Genomic DNA, 16756 nt, shown 5'->3' on the forward strand with positions numbered 1-16756 from the left:
GCTCTGCTTTGTTCCCTGTTCTATTTTGACTGAGCTGGTATCCTAGTTACAAGTTAAAGTTCTCTACACTCTCCCCTCTCCTCTCCTCAACATAAGAAGTCTCTCCTGAGGTCACCAGCTGCATTGTCTTGGGTTAGGGTAGCTGTGAGGCAAGCACTCCCTTGGTCACTCCAGCTGGTGTCTCACTAGGTAATGTGCTGCAGAAGACCACTGACTCCAAGCCCAACACAGCACCAGGATTTGTCCAGGAATTACAGTCTTTGTGGCCTAGACTACCTTACTAGTTTATTTAGAACCCAGATTACTTTAACCCACAATGGTGAGCTCTGCTGGAACTGAAGTTCTGACTACTGGGATGAATAATTTGCCTTTAGGTCGGGCTGGTCTAAATGCTTCCTCCATGGGTGAGCTGTGTTCTGCCCCATGTTGCTATTTACTGTGACAGGCAGCACCAATTTCTAATACAAAGTTCCACAATTATGCAGTATCCCTTCTCAAGTTATCAGATTCTTTCTCAGTGCCATGTGGCTGATGCTGTGGGATTGGATACAGTCTTTCCTATCCTCTTCAGTGCCTCCTTCTTAATATGATGTTAAACCCAGGTAGTGTGATTGCTTGACAGATTTTTAGTTCTTATAAAGGTGCCCTTTTCTGTTTGGATAGTTATTCAACTAGGTGTTTCTGCATGGAGGATGACTGCTGGAGGCTTCTATTTGGCCATCTTGCTCTGCTTTCCCCTCCTACTCTCTCTCTCTGTGTGTGTGTGTGTGCGCGTGATAGTAGCCATATTAACGGATGCGAGGTGGTGTTCCATTGAAGTTTTAATTTGCATTTCCCTGAGGATTAGTACTCTTTGCATGTGCTTAGTATACTTTTTATGGAAAAATGTTTACTCAAGTCTTTTTTCCCACTTTTCAATCGAGTTTTTGTTGTTGTGGTTGTTTTTAGTTTTAGTTCTCTATATATTCTGGATATTAATAATCAGATATATGACTTGCTAATACTTCATTCCATGCTGTGTGCTGCCTTTTTACTCTGTTGATAGTATGTTTTAAAAATGATTTTCATCTCTTAAATTTTCTGTTTTGGTCATTTTTTACCCCCGATTTTAATGAATTGTTTTTCTGTCCTTTTTTTTTTTTTTTTTTTTGAGACTGAGTCTCGCTCTGTCACCCAGGCTGGAGTGCAGTGGTGCGATCTTGGCTCACTGCAGCTTCTGCCCGGGTTCAAGCAATTCTCATGCCAGAGCCTCTTGAGTAGCTGAATTCTTTCTAATTTTATTTCCTATATTTAAATGATCTGATATTAGGTGTGTAAATGTAGATTCTTACATCTCATTGTATTGAAACTTTTGTGAATATAAAGTATCTTTCTTTGTTTTTATAACCTTTTTTGATATAATTTTTTTTTTTCTGATGTCAATAGAGTCTTATCTCTTTCGGTTACTATTTGCAAGGAATACACTTCTCCACACTTTTACTTTCAACCTATCTGTTTCCTTGGATCTAAAGCAAGTTTCTTTTACACAGCATATAGTTGAATTAACATTTTTTCATTTATTCTGCCAATCTCTGTTTCTTTACCAGAGAACTTTATCCATTTATAAAGTGATTACTGATTAAAGAAGACTTCTGTTATTTTGATATTTGCTTTCTATGTTTTACAATAATTTTGTTCCTTATTTCTTGCATTACTGTCTTCTTTTATGATTAGTTTATTTTTTAAAAACTAGTGAAATATTCACATTTTCTTCCTTTTTCTTTTGGTTTTTATTTTGCAGTAATTTTCTTTGTGATTGCCAAAGTAATTCCTTTTAATATTCTAAAATAACACTATAGTTTAAATTTATAACACACGAACTTTACTAACACAGCAAACCAGTGCTCCTTTAAAACTGCCTGTATCCCTTTATTTCCATTAATTTTCTTTTTTTGACATGTGAAACTCAGAATTTTACTGTAAAGTGTTGTATTTCTTTTTTTCTTAGTTTCAAATTTTATTTTAGATAGTGGAGTATGTGTGTAGGTTTGCTACATGGGAATATTAAGTGATGCTAAGGTTTGGGGTACAATTCCTGTCGCCCAGATCATGAGCATAGTACCCAATAGGTAATTTTAAAATCCACACTCCCCTTTTCCCTTCCCCCTGCTAGTAGATCTTAGTGTCTATTTTTCCCCATATTTGTGTCCATGCGTACTCAATGTTTAGCTCCCACTTATAGGTGAGAACACATGGTATTTTGTTTTCTGTTTATGCATTAATTCACTTAGGATCATGTTGTCCGACTACATGCATGTTGCTGCCAAGGACATGATTTTGTTCTTTTTATGGATGCATAGCATTTCGTGGTGTCTATATACCACATTTTCATTAGCCAGTCTACCAGTAATGGCACGTTTGTTGATTTCATGTAATTGCTATTGTGAATAGCAAAATGATGAACATATAAGTACATGCACTTTTTGGTAGAATGATTTATTTTCATTTGGGTATATACCCAGTAATAGGATTGCTGGATTGAAATGTAGCTCTGTCACATTCTTTGGGAAATCTCCTGACTGCTTTCCACAGTGACTGAACTACTTTACATTCCCACCAACAGTGTATAAGTGCTCCCTTTTCCTCAAACAGCCTTGCTAGCATCTTATGATTTCTGACTTTTGAAGAATAGCCAGTCTGACTAAGATGAGATGGTATCTCATTGTGGTTTTGATTGGCATTTCTCTGATGATTTGTGATGCTGAGCACTTTTAATATATTCATTGGTAACTTGTATGACTTCTTTTGAGAACTGTCTATTTGTGTCCTTCGCCCATTTTTCAATGGGGTTATTTAATTTTTCTTGAATTGTTTAAGTTTCATAGAGATTCTGGATATTAGGACTGTATTGGATATATAGCTTATGAATAGATTCTCCCATTGTGTACATTGTCTGTTTCCTCTATCAATAGCTTTCTCTTGATGTGCAGAAGCTTTTTAATTTAATTAGGTTCCACTTGTCAATTTTTGTTTTTGTTGCAATTGCTTTTGGAGACCTGGCCAAAAATTATTTGCTAAGTCCAATGTCAAAAAGAGTATTTCTTAGGTCATCTTCTAGGATTTTTATAGTTTGAGGTCTTACATTTAAATCTTTAATCCATCTTGAGTTAATTTTTGTGTATGTGAAAGGTAGAGGTCCAGCTTCAGTCTTCAGCATATGGTTAGCCAGTTATCCTAGCACCATTTGTTGAATTTGGAGTCCTTTTCCCATTGCTTGTTTTTGTCAGCATTGTTGAAGTTTAGATGGCTCTAAGTATAAGGCTTCATTTCTCAGTTTTCCCTTCAGTTCCATTGTTTGATGTGTTTGGTTTTGCACTAGTATCACACTGTTTTGGTTGCTATAGCCTTATAGTATAGCTTAAAGTTGGTTAAGGTGATACCTCTGGCTTTGCTCTTTTTGCTTAGAATTGCTTTGACTGTTCGAGCTCTGTTTTCCTTCCATATGAATTTTAGAATAGTTTTTCTCTAATTCTGTGAAAAATGATATCAGTAGTTTGATAGAAATATCTTTGAGTCCATAAATTATTTTAGGCAGCATGGCCATTTTAATAATATTGTTTGTTTCAATCCATGAGCATGGACTGTTTTTCCGTTATTTGTTTTTATCTCTGATTTCTTTCCGAAATGTTTTGTGGGCCTTCTTGTAGAGATCTTTTACCTCTTTTGTTAGCTGTATTCTGAGGTGTTTTGTTTTCTTTGTGGCTATTGTAAGTGGGATCGTGCTGCTGATTTCACTCTTAGCTTGGATATTGTTGATGTATGGAAATGCTACTGATTTCTGCACATTGATCCTGCAACTTTATAAAAGTCATTTATCAATTGTAGGAGCCTTTTGCCAAAGTCTTTATGGTTTTCTAAGTACGAAATCCTATTGTCAGTGAACGGAGATACTTTGACATCTTCTTTTCCTATTTGGAGGTCTTTTATGTCTTTCTCTTGCCTGACTGCTCTGGCTAGGACTTCTAGTATTATGCTGAATAGGAGCGGTGAGAGTGGGCATCTTTGTCTTGTTCCAGTTCTCAGGGGGAATTATTCAATCTTGTGTCAACTCAGTATGATGTTGGCTGTGGGTTTATGATAGACGGCTATTGTTATTTTGAGATATATCCCTATGATGCCTAGTCTGTTGATGTTTTTATCATGAAGGGATTTTAGATTTTATCAAAAACTTTTTCTGTATCTATTGAGATGATTACATGTTTTTTGCTTTTAATTCTGATTATGTAGTGCATCATATTTCTTGATTTGCATATCAAGAAATGCAAATGAACCAGCCTACCATCCCAGGAATAAAGCCTAGTTGAACATGATGTATTAGTTTTTTGATGTGTTACTGGATTTGGTTTGCTAATATTTTGTTGAGGATTTTTGTGTCTATGTTCACCATGGATATTGACCTGGTTTTCTTTGATCATTATGTCTCTGCCAGGTTTTGATATCAGGCTGATGCTTGCTTCATAGAATGAGTTAGGCTGGAACTCTTCATTCTTGATTTTTTGGAATAGTTTCAAGTTTCAGTAGAACTTATATCAGTTCCTCTTTATAGGTTATATGGCTGGTGGAATTCAGCTGTGCATCTGTCTGGTCCATGACTTTTTTTGGTTGGTAGATTTTTTATTACTGATTCAATTTCAGAAGTTTACATTGGTCTATTCAGGGTTTCAGTCTCTTCCAGGTTCAATCTTGTGAGATGGTATGCTTCCAGGAATTTACTCATCTCCTCTCGGATATCTAATTTTTGTGCATAAATGGTTCATAGTAGTCTCTGAGAAACCTTTGTATTTTTGTGGGATCAGTTGCAATATCATTGTTGTTTCTGATTATACTTATTTGAATCTTCTCTTTCTTTTTCTTTGCTAATGTAGCCAGTGGTCTATCAATCTGCTTTTTGAGAAACCAACTTTTGATTTCATTGATCTTTTGTATGGATTTTGGCATATCAGTTTCATTAAGGTCTTCTCTAATTTTAGTTATTTCTTTTCTTCCAGTAGCTTTGAGGTGGGTTTGTATTTCTTTTGTCCAATTCCTTTGGTTATAGAGTAAGATGGCCAATTTGAGATCTTTCTAACTTTTTGATAAGGTCATTTAGGGCTATAAACTTTTTTCTTAACACCGCTTCACTGCATCTGAGAGATTTTGGTAAGTTGTGTTCCTATTTTTATTAACTTAAAAGAATGTTTTGATTTCTGCCTCAATTTTGATACTTGTCCAGAAGTTATTCAGGAGCTTTTTGTTTAATTTTCATGTATTGTGTAGTTTTGAGAGATTTCTTTATAATGATTTCTATTTTTATTGTACTTTGGGCCAAGAGTGTGCTGGTATGATTTCAATTGTTTTTTAATTTATTGAGACTTGCTTTATGACTGAGCATGTGAGTTCATCTTAAAATAAATTCTGTGTGCATATGAGAGGAACGTGTAATCTGTGTTTGTTGAGTAGAGTGTTTTGTAGATGTCCATTAGATCCAAGTGGTCAAGTGTAGCATTTAAGTTCAGAGTTTCTTTGTTAGTGAGTGTTCTGCCTCTATATTCTTTGTAATGCCACAAATGCAGTATTGAAGACTCCCATTATTATTCTGTAGTTGTCTAAGTCTTTTGTAGGCCAGGAAGAACTGGTTTTATGAGTCCACATGCTCCAATGTTGAGTTTGTATATATTTAGGATAGTTAAGGCTTCTTGGTGGATTCTACTTGTTATCATTATGTAATGACTTTCACTGTCCTTCTTATTTATTTTTTTTTAAAATAGGGTCTCACTCTGTTGCCTAGGTGGGAGTGCAGCAGCATAACTCCAGCCTCAACCTCCTGGGCTCAAGCAATCTTTTCAACTCAGCATGAGTAGCTGGTACCACAGGCACATGGACCATGTCTGGATTTGTTTTTTTTTTTTTTTTTTTTTTTTTAGACGAGGTCTCACTGTGTTGTCCGGGCTGGTCTTGAACCCCTGAGCTCAAGCTATCTTCCAACATCAGCCTTCCAAAGTGTTGCGATTACATGTGTGAGCCACCATGCCTGGCCTTTCTTAATTTTTATTCGTTTCAAATCTGTTTTATCTCATATAAGAATAGTGACCCCTGCTCTTTTTTGTTTTGTTTTGTTTTCTGTTTGCATAATGAACCTTTTCCATTCTTTTGTTTTGGTCTGTGGATGTCATTACATGTGGGTTAGGTCTTTTGAAGACAGCGGTTGATGAGTCTTGTCTTTTTATCCAGTTTGCCATTCTGTGTCTTTTAAGTGAGGCATTTAGTTCATTTACTTTCAAGGTTAGTATTGATATGTGGAATTTTGGTCCTGTCATAATGTTGTTAGCTGGTTGTTATGTAGACTTGATTGTATAATTGCATGATAGTGCCTATCTGAAATGTATGCTCTCCGCATTTGCTTTTCTGAGTAAGACTTTATTTCTCCTTCACTTTTTCTTTGCATTGACCTTGGTGAATCTAATGACTATGTGCCTTGGGGATGGTCATCTTGTATAGTATCTTTCTGGGTTTCCCTGTATTTATTGGATTTGCATGTCAACCTCTCTAGTGAGATGAGGAAAATTTTTGTGAACTATTAAGTTTACATCTTAGTCTAATCATTTGCACAGAGGTAGCCTACAACAATTGAAAAAAAAAATAAAGTTCTGGAATAGGAGGAGAATCTGACTTCCAGAATTACCACACTAATAGTTTCAGATGACTAGTTTGCAATAAAAATGTCACAAGGCATACCACAAAATAGTAAACAATGGCCAATTCAATGGGGAAAAAAATCCAGAAAGCATTCCACAAAAAACCTGGTGGTAGATCTACTAGTCAAAGATTTAAAACAACTTTCTTACAGGTGCTCCAATACTAAAGGAAAATATGGAGACATTTTTAGCAAAAGTGTAAACGAAATGGAAATTTAAGTAAAAGAATAGAAATCCTGAAAAGAAACCAAAAAGGAATTATGCAACTGAAGTACACATAAAACAAAATTTAGAAATTCACTATATTTGAATCTGATGACTTAATTCTTTATCAAATAGTTTATTTTATCCCACTAATATATATTTATTTGGTTTTTGGGTTTTGTTTTGTTTTGTTTTATTTTGTTTTTTTGAGGCAGAGTCTTGCTCTGTTGCCCAGGCTGGAGTGCAGTGGTGCGATCTTGGCTGACTGCAACTTCTGTCTCCTGGATTCAAGCAATTCTCTGCCTCAGCCTCCTGAGTAGCTGAGATTACAGGTGCCCACCCACCACTCCAGGCTAATTTTTTTTTTTTTTTAATTTTTTGTAGAGATGGGGTTTCACCATGTTGGCTAGGCTGATCTTGAATTCCTGACTTCATGATCTGCCCACCTTGGCCTCCCATAGTGCTGGGATTACTGGCATGAGCCACTGCGCCCGGCCTTATCCCCCTAATATTTAATGGAATCACCTTTATGTAAATATTCATGTATACATATGTGTGTGTGTGTGCCTTTACTTCAGCTTTTCTGTTCTATGCCATTGCACTGTTTATCTCTGTAATATTACAACATGGTCTCAAGTGTTATAGCCTGTCAATCACTTTAGATATTGGGTAGAGAAAGTACTCCCTACCTTTTCTTCTTCAAAATAGTCTTAGCTATTTTAAAAAATTTTCCACAATCAGCTTATTAAGTTTTACAAAAATCTTGTCATAATTTGTATTGAAATTTGATTGCATTTCTAGATTAATTTAGGGAAAAGCGGTTCCTTTAGGAAATGGAATCTTCAAATGCAAAATATGTGATCTTTATTGTTTTTCTGTTTAATACTCTGACTTGTTGGGAACTAGCGTAAAGGTCACTCTTGCCATGCAAAGAGACTGGTAGCATTTTTCCCCTACCCTAGAGATCTGTGGAACTTTGAACTTAAAAGAGATGATTTAGGGTATCTGGCAGAAGAAATTTCTAAGCAGCAAAGGGTTCAGGAGGAAACAGAGAATAAAAGTTTGGAAAGTTTGCAGCCTGATGATGCAACAGAAAAGAAAAACCCATTTTCTGGGGAGAAATTCAAGCCTGCTGCAGAAATATGAATAAATAACAAAGAACCAAAAGTTAGTCACCAAGACAATGAGGAAAATGTCTCCAGGGCATGTCAGGCACCTTCACGGCAGCCCCTCTCCCTCATCACAGGCCTTGAGGCTTAGGAGGGAAAAATGGTTTCTGGGTCCAGGCCCAGACCCCCCTGTTCTATGCAGCATCAGGACATACTGCCCTGCATCCCACCAGCTTCAGATCCAGCCATGGCTAAAAGGGGGCCAATGTCCAGCTCAGGCTGTTGCTTCAGAGGGTGCAAGTCCCAAGTCTTGGCAACTTACACGTGGTGTTGGGCCTGGGGGTGCACAGAAGTCAAACATTGATGTTTAGGAACCTCCACCTAGAGGATGCATGGAAATGCCTGGATATCCAGGCAGAAGTCTGCTGCAGGGGCAAAGCCCTCATAGAGAACCTCTGCCAGGGCAGTGCAGAAGGGAAAAGTGAGGTTGAAGCCCCCACAGAGTACCCAACAGGGCAATGCTTAGTGGATCTGTGAGAAGAGGGCCATTGTCTTCCAGACCCCAGAATGGTGTATCTACCAACAGCTTGCACCATGCTTCTGGAAAAGCCACAGACACTCAATGCCAACCCATGAAAGCAGCCAGGAGGGAGGCTGTATCCTGCAAAGCTGCAGTAGCAGAGCTTCCCAAAACCATGGGAACCTCCCTCTTCAATCAGCATGACCTGGATGTGAGACATGGATTCAAAGGAGATCATTTTAAAGCTTTAAGGTTTGACTGCCATTCTGGATTTTGGACTTGCATGGGGCCATTAACCCCTTTGTTTTGGCAAATTTATTCCATTTGGAATGGGTGTATTTATCCAATCTCTCTACCCACATTGTATCTAGGAAGTAACTAACTTGCTTTTGGTTTTCAGTCCCATAGTAGAAGGGACTTGCCTTGTCTCAGATGAAACTTTAGACTGTGGACTTTTGAGTTAATGCTAAAATGAGTTAAGTCTTTTGGGGTACTGTTGGGACAGTATGGTTTTGAAATATGATACATGAGATTTTGGTGGGGGGGCAGGGGCAGAATGATATGGTTTGGCTATGTGTCCCAATCCAAATCTCATATTGAATGTAGTTCCCACAATCCCCACATATTGTGGGAGGGACCCAGTTGGAGGTAGCTGGATCATGAGGTGAGATTTTCCCATTCTGTTCTTTTTTTGTTTTTGAGGCAGAGTCTCACTCTGTCGCCCAGGCTAGAGTGCAGTGGTGCAATCTCAGTTCACTGCCAGCTCTGCCTCCTGGGTTCACACCATTCTTCTGCTTCAGCCTCCCAAGTAACTGGGACTACAGGCACCTGCCACCACACCTGGCTAATTTTTTGTATTTTTAGTAGAGACAGAGTTTCACCGTGTTAGCTAGGATGGTCTCAATCTCCTGATCTCGTGATCTGCCTGCCTCGGACTCCCAAAGTGCTTGGATGAGCCACCACACCCAGCCCATTCTTTTGTTATGATAGTGAATAAGTCTCACAAGATGTGATGGCATTATAAAGGACAGTTCCCCTGCACATGCTGTCCCACCTGCTACCATGTAAAGTGTGCCTTTGCTCGTCCTTCACCTTCTGCCATGATTGTGAGGCCTCCCCAGCCATGTGCAACTGTGAGTCCATTAAACCTCTTTCCTTTATAAACTACCCGGTCTTGGGTATGTCTTTATTAGCAACATGAGAATGGATTAATACAGTAACTAAATACATTTGCTACCTGTTAGAACATTATAACTCATTTTCTGTTGAAATTATTCATTAAAGCACAAGAAAGAGAAAATTAATTTTAAAACATTGTAGCTTTATTTTCTTTTTCTATTAAGATAATGTTATTCAGTGACTCCATTGGGATGTATGGCACTTTGATATAGAAAATGTACTTACATGTTCTCCCCAAAATTATTAAACTTACAGCATTTGTTATACTATACAATAGTTATTTCAACTATTCTTAGAACCCCACCTCATTCTTGAGCTTAATCCAATCCAAACGTAAGGACTGTGAGTGCAGCAAATAACAAGAATTGGGAAAGAGATGGGAGAGATGAAAACTGTGAGAGTTTCAAGGATGGATAAGAGTTAAGAATATCTGTTGTACACATTGAGAAAGATAATTTTGAAATGGTTTCTTATTTTACTTAACTTCTTTTAAATAGCCTAAGGAAGAGGCATTGTAAATTAAGTAATATTAAAATGTTCTATTTAATCAAAATATACAGTCTATTTGGGAGACATAATTATACCTGTGCCTTGTAACTATTTGGTCTTCACAGCTTTTACATTGATTATGGATTAGGGGGAAAAAAGAACAAAATGTTAAATTAATATCTTCCTTAAAATAATCATACAAGAAAACTAGCTCCGGAGGGAACAGAATCTACCGAACATTGGTTGGGCATACTGTGGTCAATTCATTTACAATGTCTAATATATCCAAAGTCCTAAGATAAACTGTCCTGCCCATACGTCCCTTCTGTGAGCATTGGTCTTAGTGCCTGGAGAAAGACTGGCCATATTCTGCATCATATGACTCACTGCCTCTACTAATCATAACTCATTGGGTAAAGCCAGGCATCTCACTCAGTGTACACCAGTGTTTAGTCTGGCCTGTGGGTTGTGAGATATCCTTGTGGCCAAAGCTAAAGAAAGACCAAACATAATGATTTGAGAGTTCTTCCTAAAGTCTCCACTAGGGAAACTGTGAACTTGGAAATAAATGAACAAGTAAGTGGGAACAAGGAAGAGAAGCTATAAGAAAGATATTATAGAGAAGCAGGGACAGAGTCAAAGAATGCTGCTAAGAGACATTAAGAGAAACAAGAATAAAAGAGCTCTTGCTATTAAATAGGCAGTAAGTTTCCAGAGCCATGTGATAGACTGAATTATTGTTCAGGGTATATTCCACCCTGTCACCCAATCCATTGGAAATATACTTCCTTTCCCTAATTACTCTGTGAAATTGGCCACTGCCTTTCTTTAGCTAATGAAATGGGAATACACATGATGTGTGGGGCTTCATTTGTCCTCTTGTGATAGTAAGACCTACCATGAGAAGGGTATGTTTTAGAAAACTCATAAAGCCAAAGGGAACTCACTATACAAGAAGCTCAGCCATAATCAGCTATACATGAGCAGTCCCATGGAACTGTGAGCAAGTAAAGTAAATTTCTGGGGTTGTAAGGCCCTGAGATACTGAGGTTGTTACACACTTACAAAAAAAATGTTCAATAAAAGCTCATTATGTACTTCCACTTTCCAAGTATCATTTCAGTTTTCAAAAGGCATAGTTATATGGATATTTCTGCATTCTTGAGGGTTTTTATTCACATTGCCATCATATTGTCACATTATATGCTCTGTATTTGTGGTACTACAGGTAGTTTCCCTACTTGAAACCAAAAGAGGCCAATGCAAGGTCTAAGACACCCCAATTAAAAACAGGTTAACAGAAAATGTATTCAATTATTATTTTTTTAAATTTACAGATATTATAGGAGGTCTGTACAGGAGAAAAAAAAAAAACCTCTAAACAAATACGATTAAACATCGATAAATACCAAAGAAGTGCATCCTGGTTTTATAAAAGCACACTAACACCTTTAAATTTAAAAATTAAATAAAATGAAAATATATGGCAAATTGATTAAAATTAGAGTTGAAACTAATAGAAAATAATTTCCAATACAGATTTATAAAAGCTTCCATGTGGTTACTAATTCAGAGGTGAATAAAATAATTAAGCTACAAAGCTTATTAATCTTTTGCAAAAACCAATCTGATAAACATGTTGCTCCTCATTATTTCTAATTGCCAGATGTCTTTTCTGTGCTTATGAAGACTATTTTGCAATTATTTTAGTGAAGATTCTCATTTGCACTCTCATTAATTTTGTTAAATCCTATCTTATTATATTACTTAAAAATTTTTGTTTGTTGCTCAAATATTTGTCTGCTATACAAGTTAATATCTTTAAGAGTTATGTCTTTATTAAATAGCTATGACAAAAAGCTGAGTTTAATGTTGGCTTTAAAAATATTTCCTATTTGTCATTGGAAACATACCAAATATTTATTTTAGAATTTTTTAAATATTTGAATGACTAATGTTAACTCCCTTATTGTAGAGATGAGTAAATGGAAATCCAAAGTGGAAGTCTGAGTTTCATTGGTGGGTTTGTTGCCTACATTCACATATGTTTAATGGCAAACCAAGCCTAGACAGAAGGCTTTTTCATAGTAAAATTGTCAATCTTTACACTTGTTTTTAGTTATTAGGTAACTGTGTGTAGTGGATAAAAAGTTTTCACAATTTCGTATTTTTTGGTGGACAAGGAGGTGGTGATGATTTATTTGTTTATTTCTCCTCTTTATTCATTTAAGAAAAATATTTCAAGAACCAATTGTTTAAGTAAATAATCTTGAATATAATTTAAAGCTGAATTCTGATTTCCAGGATGTCTTTGCCAATGTAATATCAGGAAAGAAAATATTTATATCTAGAAAAGTAAAATGGAATATGCATGAAGTTGTCAATAATGTCTTCATAAGTAGTATACTGAAAAGACATGACTGTTCAAAAAAATCTGTTTCTTAACAAATTAGATGTATTTTTTTTTGTTTCGTTTTTTGTTTCGTTTTTTGTTTTTTGGCAAACCATAAAAACTGGCTGGCTAAGTTAAGCAGTAAAAAAATTATTGTAAGCATAAATGTTCACAGAATCAAATGGAAGTCTAGAAATTCTAATTTAGAAATTATTGCAGTTCTTAAAGATAGAAGTAGCAGGAACATATAAACCATCTCATCAGGATATTACATGTAGAATAAATGAGGTTTAGCAATTTTTATTTTCTGTGTCACTCTGCTGACAATAATAAACTCCTAGAGCTGTGTTAATTTACTTAATTGGTTAATTGGATAATGTGGTCAACTCTTGGCTAGGAAAGAGCAGGCCAACTTAATTAACTGCCTTCCAAGTTTGCACCCAATAGGAGATATTGGCCTTTCCCCTACCCCCCTAAAATTTTGCTGCTATTATTCAAAAAAGAGAAATGGATAGTGGGCAGACAAAATTTAACAAATAATCAGTGTAATCATTCTTGTTACACCAAATCCACATAGATCTTTTGTCCAATGAGTACAGGATACTCCAAATAATCCCTGTCTAACAAAATACATCTGCCATGTCTACCTGTAAACTCCTTCAACCTTTCTCCAAGAGAAAACAAGCAGTTTCATGACTTATTTTTGCTTAATATTCTGGATCTCCTATAGAAGTTTACTCTTCCCCTAGTTTCATCAGAATGCTAACTCTTACTCTAAAACTATAGGGAGCCTATTGCTTATTTGTTCATGTATATATATTAGGGATAAAAAAATTGAGAAATCATTAAAAATAGGCAAATACATTTGAATAGGTAAAGAAGGAAATTGGTAAGGTTCTTTCAATAACTTAATCCTAAGGATAGAACCGGTATTTATTTTTTCCACAGCCTCTTTTCCACAATGTCTTCCATGATCCCTTCCCCTAGTCAGGGTAATTTGTCTCCACTCATATGCACCAAATCTTCTTTTCTGAGGAAGCTGGCTGTTTGATGATCACACAAGTAAATATGTAGCAGTTTCTATTAAACTTTACCCTCAAGAATGGTATAAAAAAGAGTAGTCTTAAAGATTAGATAGGTTCCATCCATACTCTTACTTGCCCTCATTTCATAGCTGCAAACCTTTCTCTTTATAATCATTGGAGTCAATCATTCCAGCTAAAATAAATATATAGTCCCTTTCTGTGTCTGATATGGTTTGGTGTGTCCTTACCCAAATTTCATCTTGAATTATAGCTCCCACAATTCTCACATGTTGTGGGAGGGACCAAGTGGGAGGTAATTCAATCATGGGTGGGTCTTTCTCATGCTGTTCTCGTGATAGTAAGTCTCATGAGATCTGGTGGTTTTATAAAGAGGAGTTCCCCTGAACAAGCTCCTTCTCTTTGCCTGCTGCCATCCATGTAAGACATGACTTGCTCCTCCATGCCTTCTGCAAGGATTATAAGGCCTCCCCAGCCATAATGGAACTGTGAGTCCATTGAACCTCTTTTTCTTATAAATTACCCAGTCTTGGGTATGTCTTTGTTAGCAACATGAGAACAGACTAATACAGTAAATTGGTACCAGTAGAGAGCGGTGCTGCAGTAAAGATACCTGAAAGTGTGGAAGTGACTTTGGAACTGGGTAACAGGCAGAGGTTGGAACAGTTTGGAAGGCTCAGAAGAAGACAGGAAGATGTGGGAAAGTTTGGGACTTCCTAGAGACTTGTTGAATGGCTTTGACCAAAATGTGGACAATGAAATCCAGGCTAAGGTGGTCTCAGATGGAGACGAGAAACTTGTTGGGAACTGGAATAAAGGTGGTTCTTGTTATGTTTTAGCAAAGGGACTGGCAGCATTTTACCCCTGCCCAAGACATTTCTGAAACTTTGAACTTGAGGGAGATGGTTTAGGGTATGTAATGGAAATAATTTCTAAGCAGCAAAGCATTCAAGATGTGACTTGGGTGATGTTAAAAGCATTCAGTTTTAAAAGGGAAACAGAGCATAAAAGTTGAAAAATTTGCAGCCTGATTATGCAATAAGAAAGACAAACCCATTTTCTAAGGAGAAATTCAAGCCAGCTTCAGATATTTGCATAATTAACAAGTAGCCAAATGTTTATCACTAAGAGAATGGGGAAAATGTCTCCAGAGCATGTCAGAGAATTTCAGATCAGCCCTTTCCATCACAGGCCTGGAGGCCTAGAAGGAAAATATGGTTTCATGGGCCAGGTCCTGGGCCTCTCTACTCTCTTCAGCCTGGGGACTTGGTGCCCTGCATCCCAGCCACTCCAGCCATGGCTAAAAGGGGCCAAGGCACAGCTTGAGCTGCTGCTTCAGAGGGGGCAAACCTTGGCAGCTTCCACATGGTGTTGAGCCTGTGGGTGCACAGAAATCAAGAATTGAGTTTTGGGAACCTCCAACTAGATTTCAGAGGATGTATGGAAATGCCTGAATGCCCAGGCAGAAGTTTGCTGCAGCAGTGGGGCCCTTGTGGAGAACCTCTGCTAGGGCCATGCATAAGAAAAATATGGGGTCAGAGCTTCAATTTTGCATAGAAGAGAGTTCACGGATAGAAAGTTTGATCTGCAAAAGAAATAAAATGCAAGGAAAATGGTAAGCATGTGGAAACATAAAAACAAGCAATGAATGTATAAAGTAATAACACTAGTACTAATGATACAACAACAACAACAACAGTAACCTCTTGGGGTTTTAGAAAACATAAAACCAATACAGATGATAATAATAACACTTAAGTCAGTAAAGCTACAATTCAAGTTAAACTCCTCTAATATCTTTGTATTTTGGGAGGAAAAGGTAAAGACAATAGTTAATTTTACAATTTAAGTATACAGATTAAAACATGTGACATAATTTTGTAAAGAAATTGGAATACAGTGCAAAATTTATAAGTATTAGAAAAAAGGTGGATTAGTAAAATTATTTAATTCACACTAAAGGAGGAATAAAGAGTGAAAAGAATTAGTGAATTGTAGGGATAGAAAACAAAGCCAGTAAGATATAGACCACAAAGCCTCATACATGATCTAGAAATATGATCATTCTAGATCATATTTGATCTAGAATACCACCTCCAAACACTTTACATTTCCCAGAGTATACTACTTGCAACTAACCCTTTATTGCCATTTTCTTTATTATATCTTTTCTTCTCAGCAACATAAATTCTGACTAACTTAAACACCACAGTCAATGATGCTTAATAACAAAATTAAGCTTCAGAAACAGACAGAACCACAGCTTATCCAAGAGTCTAAATAGCAAAAGCAGTCTTATATGATCCCATAACCAGAGTAAACATCTCTAACAACTTTTTCTTTTTGACATATAAAAGTTTATTAAGGTAATCACTTTTCTTTTTCTTTAAATTTCAAATTTTATTTTAGATTCAGGTCTATGTGTGAAGTCTTGTTACACAGGTATATTGAGAGATGCTGAGGTTTGGGGTACAGTTGATCCTGTTACCAAGGTAGTGAGCGTAGTACTCAACAGGTACTTTTCGGCCCTTGTCCCTCTTCCTTCCTCCCCACTCAAGTTGTCCCCAGCATCTATGGTTCTCATCTTTATGTCTATGTGTAGCCAATGTTTAGATCCCACTTATAAGTGAGAACATGCAATATTCAGTTTCCTGTTTTTGTGTATAACCACTTTTTGTTACCTTGCATTCCTCTATTCAACATCCAGACTTCTAAGGAGAAATACATCACCAATAAGTTAGACTGCTGTTTTTAAAGGAAGAAGTGCAATAGGGAAAAACAAAAATAATAAAAATACATATTATGTCTTTTCAGTTCTAGTACTTTTTAATGTTTCACAGTACCTGCTATTATAATGAAATACCTTGACTGTACATATACAGTCAATTTTCATTATTCATAGTAGTTACAGTCTATAAAGTTACCCTGGTCACTGAATTAGCATTTATTGAACCACTGCTCCTAGGAGAAATACAGGGTTAGGTTCTTGTGCACAATATTTGTGTTAATTGATCAATAAATAACTTTCTTTTCTGTGTGTCACTGTTTAAAGACATCTCATTTAATATATGTTGTTGATTTAGGAACATTCTTCTCATGTGCAACAG

The 16756-nt window shown here is 36.5% G+C and overlaps 1 long non-coding RNA gene across 1 annotated transcript in view; it reads left to right on the forward strand.

The window, feature by feature from the left end:
* The first annotated feature begins 90 nt into the window (after positions 1-90).
* The window catches only part of LOC139361730 (uncharacterized), a 41939-nt gene continuing 25273 nt past the window's right edge, over positions 91-16756 (forward strand). Inside the window, exon 1 of the long non-coding RNA XR_011619307.1 lies at positions 91-319. This is a non-coding gene — a long non-coding RNA (uncharacterized lncRNA). The remainder of the gene's footprint in view (positions 320-16756) is intronic.

This window comes from Macaca nemestrina, chromosome 2, assembly GCF_043159975.1.
Source record: "Macaca nemestrina isolate mMacNem1 chromosome 2, mMacNem.hap1, whole genome shotgun sequence".
In the NCBI taxonomy this organism is placed as follows: Eukaryota; Metazoa; Chordata; class Mammalia; order Primates; family Cercopithecidae; genus Macaca; species Macaca nemestrina.